The 9,449-nt window shown below is 52.8% G+C and overlaps 20 non-coding genes across 20 annotated transcripts; 7 read left to right on the forward strand and 13 right to left on the reverse strand.

Annotated features, from left to right (window-relative positions):
• Positions 1-23: 23 nt before the first annotated feature.
• Positions 24-136, reverse strand: LOC122763605. Its single transcript, XR_006359238.1, has one exon. It is a non-coding gene; the product is annotated as a U5 spliceosomal RNA (small nuclear RNA).
• A 651-nt stretch (positions 137-787) lies between these two features.
• On the reverse strand, positions 788-951 carry LOC122763598. The gene has a single exon (XR_006359231.1). It is a non-coding gene; the product is annotated as a U1 spliceosomal RNA (small nuclear RNA).
• Positions 952-1,354: 403 nt separating this feature from the next.
• Positions 1,355-1,473, forward strand: LOC122763594. The gene has a single exon (XR_006359228.1). It is a non-coding gene; the product is annotated as a 5S ribosomal RNA (ribosomal RNA).
• Positions 1,474-1,826: 353 nt separating this feature from the next.
• On the reverse strand, positions 1,827-2,018 carry LOC122763600. Its single transcript, XR_006359233.1, has one exon. It is a non-coding gene; the product is annotated as a U2 spliceosomal RNA (small nuclear RNA).
• A 183-nt stretch (positions 2,019-2,201) lies between these two features.
• Positions 2,202-2,312, reverse strand: LOC122763608. Its single transcript, XR_006359241.1, has one exon. It is a non-coding gene; the product is annotated as a U5 spliceosomal RNA (small nuclear RNA).
• Positions 2,313-2,963: 651 nt separating this feature from the next.
• Positions 2,964-3,127, reverse strand: LOC122763597. Its single transcript, XR_006359230.1, has one exon. It is a non-coding gene; the product is annotated as a U1 spliceosomal RNA (small nuclear RNA).
• A 389-nt stretch (positions 3,128-3,516) lies between these two features.
• Positions 3,517-3,635, forward strand: LOC122763593. Its single transcript, XR_006359227.1, has one exon. It is a non-coding gene; the product is annotated as a 5S ribosomal RNA (ribosomal RNA).
• A 111-nt stretch (positions 3,636-3,746) lies between these two features.
• LOC122763613 lies at positions 3,747-3,865 on the forward strand. The gene has a single exon (XR_006359245.1). It is a non-coding gene; the product is annotated as a 5S ribosomal RNA (ribosomal RNA).
• A 113-nt stretch (positions 3,866-3,978) lies between these two features.
• Positions 3,979-4,160, reverse strand: LOC122763603. The gene has a single exon (XR_006359236.1). It is a non-coding gene; the product is annotated as a U2 spliceosomal RNA (small nuclear RNA).
• Positions 4,161-4,340: 180 nt separating this feature from the next.
• Positions 4,341-4,453, reverse strand: LOC122763606. Its single transcript, XR_006359239.1, has one exon. It is a non-coding gene; the product is annotated as a U5 spliceosomal RNA (small nuclear RNA).
• A 646-nt stretch (positions 4,454-5,099) lies between these two features.
• On the reverse strand, positions 5,100-5,268 carry LOC122763599. The gene has a single exon (XR_006359232.1). It is a non-coding gene; the product is annotated as a U1 spliceosomal RNA (small nuclear RNA).
• Positions 5,269-5,672: 404 nt separating this feature from the next.
• Positions 5,673-5,791, forward strand: LOC122763610. Its single transcript, XR_006359243.1, has one exon. It is a non-coding gene; the product is annotated as a 5S ribosomal RNA (ribosomal RNA).
• A 103-nt stretch (positions 5,792-5,894) lies between these two features.
• On the forward strand, positions 5,895-6,013 carry LOC122763604. The gene has a single exon (XR_006359237.1). It is a non-coding gene; the product is annotated as a 5S ribosomal RNA (ribosomal RNA).
• Positions 6,014-6,134: 121 nt separating this feature from the next.
• Positions 6,135-6,327, reverse strand: LOC122763601. Its single transcript, XR_006359234.1, has one exon. It is a non-coding gene; the product is annotated as a U2 spliceosomal RNA (small nuclear RNA).
• Positions 6,328-6,509: 182 nt separating this feature from the next.
• On the reverse strand, positions 6,510-6,622 carry LOC122763609. The gene has a single exon (XR_006359242.1). It is a non-coding gene; the product is annotated as a U5 spliceosomal RNA (small nuclear RNA).
• A 651-nt stretch (positions 6,623-7,273) lies between these two features.
• Positions 7,274-7,437, reverse strand: LOC122763595. The gene has a single exon (XR_006359229.1). It is a non-coding gene; the product is annotated as a U1 spliceosomal RNA (small nuclear RNA).
• A 403-nt stretch (positions 7,438-7,840) lies between these two features.
• LOC122763611 lies at positions 7,841-7,959 on the forward strand. Its single transcript, XR_006359244.1, has one exon. It is a non-coding gene; the product is annotated as a 5S ribosomal RNA (ribosomal RNA).
• Positions 7,960-8,069: 110 nt separating this feature from the next.
• LOC122763592 lies at positions 8,070-8,188 on the forward strand. The gene has a single exon (XR_006359226.1). It is a non-coding gene; the product is annotated as a 5S ribosomal RNA (ribosomal RNA).
• A 124-nt stretch (positions 8,189-8,312) lies between these two features.
• On the reverse strand, positions 8,313-8,505 carry LOC122763602. The gene has a single exon (XR_006359235.1). It is a non-coding gene; the product is annotated as a U2 spliceosomal RNA (small nuclear RNA).
• A 182-nt stretch (positions 8,506-8,687) lies between these two features.
• On the reverse strand, positions 8,688-8,800 carry LOC122763607. The gene has a single exon (XR_006359240.1). It is a non-coding gene; the product is annotated as a U5 spliceosomal RNA (small nuclear RNA).
• Between the last annotated feature and the right edge of the window lie 649 nt (positions 8,801-9,449).

The raw sequence follows: 9,449 nt of genomic DNA on the forward strand, positions 1-9,449 counted from the left end.
ACATTTGACACACTCAAAGGGCGCAGCCTTACAGCAAAGCCCACCAAAAATAACTTAAACTCTTGAACGTCCCTCTCCACGGAAGTCTTTAGTAAAAGGCGAAAGACTTGTGCATTTTGAAGAGAAACCAGAGTCAACGTAGCCCCTGTCCTGGAGAGCAGCCGAGGAGTCTATCCGCCGGAGTCACCACAGTCTCGGTCGGCCGGCCGGCCGGCCGGCCCCCTTGGGACGGCCTTCCTTCAACGTTTTTGCTTAGTCGGCCAATAAACCACCCAGATTTGACTGCATGTTTGGAAGCGCTTTCCTACTGTCGGTTGTGCGCTGCAGTTTTCTATCAGTCGCTGAGGCTGTGGCACATTCCTCGCTCACTGGCACACCTCCAACATTTGGTGGTAGATGTGAGTGCATGAGCAAAGCAGCTCCGTGTCACACTGAGCAGTACAAACTGCCGGGCCATTTCCCACCTCATCCGGGCTTCTGAAATGGTGAGTTGCTCCTGGCATCACTTCAACATCAGGTCACTGCACGGAGTGAACAGAGCAAGCGCCAAAGTATTAACCCTTGGCATGATGGACATGGATCCATCTCCAACAATCGAGTTATTCTACAAAGAGTTGGGAAAGGGAGCGTGACATTTGCTTTGAGCTGAAAGACAACACCCACAACCATCACGTTCCCAGCAACTTGGAAAGACTGGGGATGTTGCTCCACAAGGACGTGAGAAGTTTGGAGATGGGCACACAACGTTGAACTTCGGGCGGCTGACCTTTGCTTACAACGACATCATCGGGGGAAAGCGCGGACGCAGCACCCCACTAGCAAAAAATATGCAGTCAAGACTCCCACGGTTGGGGAATTTGCAGGGGTCAACACAGCCGGAGTGCAATGGCTGAGCCTCGCCCTGGGTGAACCGCCTTCTTGATCATGGTATCTCCCCTGCCAGGTAAGTATGAGGTGTACTCGCCAACCACCGGGTGGCTCTTGCCAGCCACAGCTCTTTGGCTGATGGTGCTGGAAATGAATAATCCCAGAGGCCAATGCCTTGACTCAGTTGCTTGTTAATGCTGTGCTATGTTCAACTTCAACCTCCGGCACACATTGGAGAGGAAACACTCGACCTTTTTTACTGGCATACCTGGCTGTCGTTTCCTATAGATTCAGCAACAACTGGACATGACGGCACCAACAGCCGCTTGCCCATCTCGGTGTCGCTTCCCGATACTGGACTAGAGTGTAGCATGTGGTGGAGATAAAGGCTGAAGTGCAGTGTGTCCGAAAGGCTGACTTTTGAGCCCCGCCACGCGCAGGGGGCCTTGCCCAGTCCATAAAAGCAGTCTGTGTCCCCAACCCCCCGGCTTGCAGCCATACCACCCTGAGCACGCCCGATCTCATCTGATCTCGGAAGCCAAGCAGGGTCGGGCCTGGTTAGTACTTGGATGCGAGACAGCCTGGGAATACCAGGTGCTGTAAGCTTTTACACCGCTGCACGCTTTTACACTGCTGCTTCCTTACAAGAAACATGCCCCTCCGAGCAGGGGCGCACCTGGTCCGTAAAAGGCACTCTCTGTCGCCAGCCCTGGAAACTGCGGCCATACCACCCTGAGCACGCCGATTCGTCAGTCCTCACCGAGATACAGCCAGGGAATGCGGGCGGTGAAATACTTGAGTAGAGGCCGCCTGGGAATACCAGGTGCTGTAGCTTTGCTGCTGCTGTTTTGCTGCTGCTGCTTCGCCACAAAACATGGGCTGCGCAATTAAATTGACGCACAGGCACGGGTTGATGGCTTTCTGGTTTCAGCTTCGCTTTGCTTTTCACAGAAAAAAGAGAATGGTGCACCGTTCCTGGTGGCACTGCAATACCAGGTCAATGCAAGGAGTGAAGAGAGCAAGCCCCAGTTTTCACCTCCACTGCTCAAAAATGCATTTAATATTTAATCCCCATATAGAGGACATATCAGATATTAAACTGATAAGAACAGATACTACACTTGATCTTAGCCAAAAGGCCGAGAAGCGATGGCCCACAGGTGTCTGGGGCCAACCCAAGATCTTGGCACACACGTCAGTTGTTGTGGTGCCATGTTTTTAAGGGCGCATAACAAAGGCTGCTGCTGCTGATCACCTCCGCCCCAAGGTTGACCTAAGTGCACCTCTGAGCCTTGACAGACAGCTGCTTGACATTTGACACACTCAAAGGGCGCAGCCTTACAGCAAAGCCCACCAAAATAACTTAAACTCTTGAACGTCCCTCTCCACGGAAGTCTTTAGTAAAAGGCGAAAGACTTGTGCATTTTGAAGAGAAACCAGAGTCAACGTAGCCCCTGTCCTGGAGAGCAGCCGAGGAGTCTATCCGCCGGAGTCACCACAGTCTCGGTCGGCCGGCCGGCCGGCCGGCCACCTTGGGCCGTCCTTCCTTCAACGTTTTTGCTTAGTCGGCCAATAAACCGCCCAGATTTGACTGCATGTTTGGAAGCGCTTTCCTACTGTCGGTTGTGCGCTGCAGTTTTCTATCAGTCGCTGAGGCTGTGGCACATTCCTCGCTCACTGGCGCACCTCCAACATTTAGTGGTAGACGTGAGTGCATGAGCAAAGCAGCTCCGTGTCACACTGAGCGGTACAAACTGCCGGGCCATTTCCCACCTCATCCGGGCTTCTGAAATGGTGAGTTGCTCCTGGCATCACTTCAACATCAGGTCACTGCACGGAGTGAACAGAGCAAGCGCCAAAGTATTAACCCTTGGCATGATGGCCATGAATCCATCCCAAACAATCGAGTTCTTCTACAAAGAGTTGGGAAAGGGAGCGTGACATTTGCTTTGAGCTAAAAGACAACACCCACAACCATCACGTTCCCAGCAACTTGGAAAGACTGGGGATGTTGCGCCGCAAGTACGTGAGAAGTTTGGAGATGGGCACACAACGTTGAACTTCGGGCGGCTGACCTTTGCTTACAACGACATCATCGGGGGAAAGCGCGGACGCAGCGCCCCACTAGCAAAAATTATGCAGTCAAGACTCCCACGTTTGGGGAATTTGCAGGGGTCAACACAGCCGGAGTGCAATGGCTGAGCCGCGCCCTGGGTGAACCGCCTTCTTGATCATGGTATCTCCCCTGCCAGGTAAGTATGAGGTGTACTCGCCAAACACCGGGTGGCTCTTGCCAGACGCAGCTCTTTGGCTGATGGTGCTGGAAATGAATAATCCCAGAGGCCAATGCCTTGACTCAGTTGCTCGTTAATGCTGTGCTATGTTCAACTTCAACCTCCAGCACACATTGGAGAGGAAACCCGCGACCTTTTTTACTGGCATACCTGGCTGTCGTTTCCTATAGATTCAGCAACAACTGGACATGGCCACCAACAGCGTACTTACCGATTAATGGCTTCCGATGCTGGACTAGAGGTAGCATGTGGTGGAGATAAAGGCTGAAAAGTGCAGTGTGTCGAAGGCTGACTTTTGAGCCCGCCCGCGCGGGGCCTTACCCAGTCCGCCAGCAGTCTGTGTCCTAACCCCCCGGCTTACGGCCATACCACCCTGAGCAGGCCCGATCTCGTCTGATCTCGGAAGCCAAGCAGGGTCGGGCCTGGTTAGTACTTGGATGGGAGACCGCCTGGGATTACCAGGTGCTGTAAGCTTTTACACCGCTGCACGCTTTTACACTGCTGCTTCCTTACAAGAAACATGCCCCTCCACGAGCAGGGGCCTTGCCTAGTCCATAAAAGGCACTCTCTGTCGCCAGCCCCTCGGCTTACGGCCACACCACCCTGAGCACGCCCGATCTCGTCTGATCTCGGAAGCTAAGCATGGTCGGGCCGGGTTAGTACTTGGATGGGAGACCGCCTGGGAATACCAGGTGCTGTAAGCTTTACTTGCCGCTGCTGCTTCCTTACAAACATTTCGCAGATTAAATTGGCCTTTGAGCCGCGGGTTGATGTCTTTCTGGTTTCAACTTCGCTTTGCTTTTCACAGAAAAAAAGAGAATGGTGCACCGTTCCTGGTGGCACTGTGTAAGGTCAATGCAAAAATTGAAGAGCAAGCTGAGTTTTCACCTCCCACTGCTCAAAATGCATTTAATATTTAATCCCCATATAGAGGGACATATCAGATATTAAACTGATAAGAACAGATACTACACTTGATCTTAGCCAAGGCGGCGATGGCCCACAGGTGTCTGGGGCCAACCCAAGATCTTGGCACACAAGTCAGTTGTTGTGGTGCCATGTTTTTAAGGGCGCATAACAAAGGCGGCTGCTGCTGCTCACCTCCGCCCCAAGGTTGACCTAAGTGCACCTCTGAGCCTTGACAGACAGCTTCTTGACATTTGACACACTCAAAGGGCGCAGCCTTACAGCAAAGCCCACCAAAAATAACTTAAACTCTTGAACGTCCCTCTCCACGGAAGTCTTTAGTAAAAGGCGAAAGACTTGTGCATTTTGAAGAGAAACCAGAGTCAACGTAGCCCCTGTCCTGGAGAGCGGCCGAGGAGTCTATCCGCCGGAGTCACCACAGTCTCGGTCGGCCGGCCGGCCGGCCACCTTGGGACGGCCTTCCTTCAACGGTTTTGCTTAGTCGGCCAATAAACCGCCCAGATTTGACTGCATGTTTGGAAGCGCTTTCCTACTGTCGGTTGTGCGCTGCAGTTTTCTATCAGTCGCTGAGGCTGTGGCACATTCCTCGCTCACTGGCGCACCTCCAACATTTAGTGGTAGACGTGAGTGCATGAGCAAAGCAGCTCCGTGTCACACTGAGCAGTACAAACTGCCGGGCCATTTCCCACCTCATCCGGGCTTCTGAAATGGTGAGTTGCTCCTGGCATCACTTCAACATCAGGTCACTGCACGGAGTGAACAGAGCAAGCGCCAAAGTATTAACCCTTGGCATGATGGCCATGGATCCATCTCCAACAATCGAGTTCTTCTACAAAGAGTTGGGAAAGGGAGCGTGACATTTGCTTTGAGCTGAAGACAACACCCACAACCATCACGTTCCCAGCAACTTGGAAAGACTGGGGATGTTGCTCCGCAAGGACGTGAGAAGTTTGGAGATGGGCACACAACGTTGAACTTCGGGCGGCTGACCTTTGCTTACAACGACATCATCGGGGGAAAGCGCGGACGCAGCACCCCACTAGCAAAAATTATGCAGTCAAGACTCCCACGTTTGGGGAATTTGCAGGGGTCAACACAGCCGGAGTGCAATGGCTGGGCTGAGCCTCGCCCTGGGTGAACCGCCTTCTTGATCATGGTATCTCCCCTGCCAGGTAAGTATAGAGGTGTGTACTTTCGCCAAACACCGGGTGGCTCTTGCCAGACACAACTCTGGCTGTTGCTGGAAATAAGATAATCCCAGGAGGCCAATGCCTTGACTCGGTTGCTTTCGTTAATGCTGTGCTATGTTCCAGCAACCTCCAGCACACATTGGAGAGAAACACTCGACCTTTTTTACTGGCATACCTGGCTGTCGGTTCCTATAGACTCAGCAACAACTGGACATGACGGCACCAACAGCCGCTTGCCCATCTCGGTGTCGCTTCCCGATACTGGACTAGAGTGTAGCATGTGGTGGAGATAAAGGCTGAAGTGCAGTGTGTCCGAAAGGCTGACTTTTGAGCCCCGCCACGCGCAGGGGGCCTTGCCCAGTCCATAAAAGCAGTCTGTGTCCCCAACCCCCCGGCTTACGGCCATACCACCCTGAGCACGCCCGATCTCGTCTGATCTCGGAAGCCAAGCAGGGTCGGGCCTGGTTAGTACTTGGATGGGAGACCGCCTGGGAATACCAGGTGCTGTAAGCTTTGCAGCTGCGGCTTTTACACTGCTGCTTCACTTGCAAAGTATGCCTCCACGACGGGGGGCCTTGCCCAGTCCATAAATGCACTCTCTGTCGCCATCCCCTCGGCTTACGGCCATACCACCCTGAGCACGCCCGATCTCGTCTGATCTCGGAAGCTAAGCAGGGTCGGGCCGGGTTAGTACTTGGATGGGAGACCGCCTAGGAATACCAGGTGCTGTAAGCTTTTACGCTGCTGCTGCTGCTGCTTCCTTACAAGAAACATGGGCTCGCAATTAAATTGACGCACAGGCACGGGTTGATGTCTTTCTGGTTTCAGCTTCGCTTTGCTTTTCACAGAAAAAAGAGAATGGTGCACCGTTCCTGGTGGCACTGCAATACCAGGTCAATGCAAGGAGTGAAGAGAGCAAGCCCCAGTTTTCACCTCCCACTGCTCAAAAATGCATTTAATATTTAATCCCCATATAGAGGACATATCAGATATTAAACTGATAAGAACAGATACTACACTTGATCTTAGCCAAAAGGCCGAGAAGCGATGGCCCACAGGTGTCTGGGGCCAACCCAAGATCTTGGCACACAAGTCAGTTGTTGTGGTGCCATGTTTTTAAGGGCGCATAACAAAGGCTGCTGCTGCTGATCACCTCCGCCCCAAGGTTGACCTAAGTGCACCTCTGAGCCTTGACAGACAGCTGCTTGACATTTGACACACTCAAAGGGCGCAGCCTTACAGCAAAGCCCACCAAAAATAACTTAAACTCTTGAACGTCCCTCTCGACGGAAGTCTTTAGTAAAAGGCGAAAGACTTGTGCATTTTGAAGAGAAACCAGAGTCAACGTAGCCCCTGTCCTGGAAAGCAGCAGAGGAGTCTATCCGCCGGAGTCACCACAGTCTCGGTCGGCCGGCCGGCCGGCCGGCCACCTTGGGACGACCTTCCTTCAACGTTTTTGCTTAGTCGGCCAATAAACCGCCCAGATTTGACTGCATGTTTGGAAGCGCTTTCCTACTGTCGGTTGTGCGCTGCAGTTTTCTATCAGTCGCTGAGGCTGTGGCACATTCCTCGCTCACTGGCACACCTCCAACATTTAGTGGTAGACGTGAGTGCATGAGCAAAGCAGCTCCGTGTCACACTGAGCAGTACAAACTGCCGGGCCATTTCCCACCTCATCCGGGCTTCTGAAATGGTGAGTTGCTCCTGGCATCACTTCAACATCAGGTCACTGCACGGAGTGAACAGAGCAAGCGCCAAAGTATTAACCCTTGGCATGATGGCCATGGATCCATCTCCAACAATCGAGTTCTTCTACAAAGAGTTGGGAAAGGGAGCGTGACATTTGCTTTGAGCTGAAAGACAACACCCACAACCATCACGTTCCCAGCAACTTGGAAAGACTGGGGATGTTGCTCCGCAAGGACGTGAGAAGTTTGGAGATGGGCACACAACGTTGAACTTCGGGCGGCTGACCTTTGCTTACAACGACATCATCGGGGGAAAGCGCGGACGCAGCACCCCACTAGCAAAAATTATGCAGTCAAGACTCCCACGTTTGGGGAATTTGCAGGGGTCAACACAGCCGGAGTGCAATGGCTGAGCCTCGCCCTGGGTGAACCGCCTTCTTGATCATGGTATCTCCCCTGCCAGGTAAGTATGAGGTGTACTCGCCAAACACCGGGTGGCTCTTGCCAGACACAGCTCTTTGGCTGATGGTGCTGGAAATGAATAATCCCAGAGGCCAATGCCTTGACTCAGTTGCTCGTTAATGCTGTGCTATGTTCAACTTCAACCTCCAGCACACATTGGAGAGGAAACACTCGACCTTTTTTACTGGCATACCTGGCTGTCGTTTCCTATAGATTCAGCAACAACTGGACATGACGGCACCAACAGCCGCTTGCCCATCTCGGTGTCGCTTCCCGATACTGGACTAGAGTGTAGCATGTGGTGGAGATAAAGGCTGAAGTGCAGTGTGTCCGAAAGGCTGACTTTTGAGCCCCGCCACGCGCAGGGGGCCTTGCCCAGTCCATAAAAGCAGTCTGTGTCCCCAACCCCCCGGCTTACGGCCATACCACCCTGAGCACGCCCGATCTCGTCTGATCTCGGAAGCCAAGCAGGGTGGGGCCTGGTTAGTACTTGGATGGGAGACCGCCTGGGAATACCAGGTGCTGTAAGCTTTTACACCGCTGCACGCTTTTACACTGCTGCTTCCTTACAAGAAAGATGCCCCTCCCCGAGCAGGGGCCTTGCCTAGTCCATAAAGGCAGTCTCTGTCGCCAGCCCCTCGGCTTACGGCCATACCACCCTGAGCACGCCCGATCTCGTCTGATCTCGGAAGCTAAGCAGGGTCGGGCCGGGTTAGTACTTGGATGGGAGACCGCCTGGGAATACCAGGTGCTGTAAGCTTTTACGCTGCTGCTGCTGCTGCTGCTTCCTTACAAGAAACATGGGCTCGCAATTAAATTGACGCACAGGCACGGGTTGATGTCTTTCTGGTTTCAGCTTCGCTTTGCTTTTCACAGAAAAAAGAGAATGGTGCACCGTTCCTGGTGGCACTGCAATACCAGGTCAATGCAAGGAGTGAAGAGAGCAAGCCCCAGTTTTCACCTCCCACTGCTCAAAAATGCATTTAATATTTAATCCCCATATAGAGGACATATCAGATATTAAACTGATAAGAACAGATACTACACTTGATCTTAGCCAAAAGGCCGAGAAGCGATGGCCCACAGGTGTCTGGGGCCAACCCAAGATCTTGGCACACAAGTCAGTTGTTGTGGTGCCATGTTTTTAAGGGCGCATAACAAAGGCTGCTGCTGCTGATCACCTCCGCCCCAAGGTTGACCTAAGTGCACCTCTGAGCCTTGACAGACAGCTGCTTGACATTTGACACACTCAAAGGGCGCAGCCTTACAGCAAAGCCCACCAAAAATAACTTAAACTCTTGAACGTCCCTCTCCACGGAAGTCTTTAGTAAAAGGCGAAAGACTTGTGCATTTTGAAGAGAAACCAGAGTCAACGTAGCCCCTGTCCTGGAGAGCAGCCGAGGAGTCTATCCGCCGGAGTCACCACAGTCTCGGTCGGCCGGCCGGCCGGCCACCTTGGGACGGCCTTCCTTCAACGTTTTTGCTTAGTCGGCCAATAAACCGCCCAGATTTGACTGCATGTTTGGAGGCGCTTTCCTACTGTCGGTTGTGCGCTGCAGTTTTCTATCAGTCGCTGAGGCTGTGGCACATTCCTCGCTCACTGGCACACCTCCAACATTTAGTGGTAGACGTGAGTGCATGAGCACAGCAGCTCCGTGTCACACTGAGCAGTACAAACTGCCGGGCCATTTCCCACCTCATCCGGGCTTCTGAAATGGTGAGTTGCTCCTGGCATCACTTCAACATCAGGTCACTGCACGGAGTGAACAGAGCAAGCGCCAAAGTATTAACCCTTGGCATGATGGCCATGGATCCATCTCCAACAATCGATTTCTTCTACAAAGAGTTGGGAAAGGGAGCGTGACATTTGCTTTGAGCTGAAAGACAACACCCACAACCATCCCGTTCCCAGCAACTTGGAAAGACTGGGGATGTTGCTCCGCAAGGACGTGAGAAGTTTGGAGATGGGCACACAACGTTGAACTTCGGGCGGCTGACCTTTGCTTACAACGACATCATCG

Source organism: Solea senegalensis, unplaced genomic scaffold (genome assembly GCF_019176455.1).
Source record: "Solea senegalensis isolate Sse05_10M unplaced genomic scaffold, IFAPA_SoseM_1 scf7180000016964, whole genome shotgun sequence".
NCBI lineage: Eukaryota > Metazoa > Chordata > Actinopteri > Pleuronectiformes > Soleidae > Solea > Solea senegalensis.